Raw genomic sequence first — 1,379 nt, 5'->3', positions numbered from 1 at the left:
TCAGCCTTCCAAGTAGCAGGAATTACAGGCATGTGCTACCATGCCCAGCTGATTTTCTTATTTATTGTAGAGATGAGGTCTCGCTGCCCAGGCGGGTCTCGAACCCGCGGGCTCAGGCAATCCACTCACCTCAGCCTCCCAAAGGTGCGGGATTACAGGCTGAGCCACGAGCCCGGCTAGGAAAAAATTGTTTTAAATGGTCAGGAGCAGTGACTCATACCTGTAATCCCAGCACTTTGGGAGGCAGAGGTGAGCCCAGGGGTTTGAGACCAGCCTGGGCAACTTGGTGAGACTTCGCCTCTACGATAAATCACAAATTAGCCAGGTGTGGTGGCATGCACCTGTAGTTCCAGCTACTTAGAAGGCTGAAGTGGAAGGATCACCTGAGCCCAGCAGGTCGAAGCTACAGTGGCCGTGAACATGCCACTCCACTCCAGCCTAGACAAGAGTGAGACTCCTACTAAAAAAGTAAATAAAATTTTAAAAAATGAAAGTTCCACAAAGTTTCTCACTGCACACAAAATAAAATCCAAACTCCCTACCATGACTGGCAATCCCTCCCCATCTGGACTCCTTGCTCCGACCCCACTCATCCTCATCTGCTCCAGCCACACTGGCCTGTATCTTCTAAAATGCTAAACTCCCTCCTAAGCTTTCTCTTCTCCCTGAGATACCCTACCAAAGATGACTTGACTGCTTTCCCCCCCATTTCTCAGCTCAGTGTCATGTCCCACCTTCTTTTTCCTGAGTTGGAGTCTCACTCTATGGCCCAGACTGGAGTGCAGTGGCCGCTCCCGGCCACCGCAGCCTCGACTTGCTGGGCTCTGGCGATCCTTCCGCCTCAGCCTTCCGAGTAGCTGGAATTACAGGCACATGCTACCACGCCCGGCTAGTGTTTCGATTTCTTGTAGAGATGAGGTCTCACCTGCCCAGGCGGGTCTCGAACCCGCGGGCTCAGGCAATCCACTCACCTCAGCCTCCTAAAGCGCGGGATTACAGGCTGAGCCACTGAGCCAGGTTGTTTTCCTTTCTTAACAGCACATATGACCTGAAATCATCTGACTTGTTTACTTGTTCCATGAGACTAGGCCCTTGTTTATCTTATCACTGGATCCTCCATGCTTGGAAAAGTGAGAGAAAGGTCTGGTCCACAGTACACTTTAATAAATATCAGTTAAATATTGAGTGAGTTACACATTGCTGACTGTTACCCTCAAAGATTTTTTCCTAGCAGATTGATCTCAAAGGAAAAGCAAAGTGATTGTGTGTGTGTGTATAAATGTTACAGAATCTTGAACATGACCTTGTCCAAAGCTTTCAGAAGCAAGTAACAACACACTGAGCTATTCTCTATATTATATTTCACAACTGATCTTGAG

The sequence above is a fragment of the Carlito syrichta genome, unplaced genomic scaffold (assembly GCF_000164805.1).
Source record: "Carlito syrichta isolate Samal-C Ts95f unplaced genomic scaffold, Tarsius_syrichta-2.0.1 Scaffold315646, whole genome shotgun sequence".
In the NCBI taxonomy this organism is placed as follows: Eukaryota; Metazoa; Chordata; class Mammalia; order Primates; family Tarsiidae; genus Carlito; species Carlito syrichta.
Note: the sequence above shows the minus strand (reverse complement) of the source record.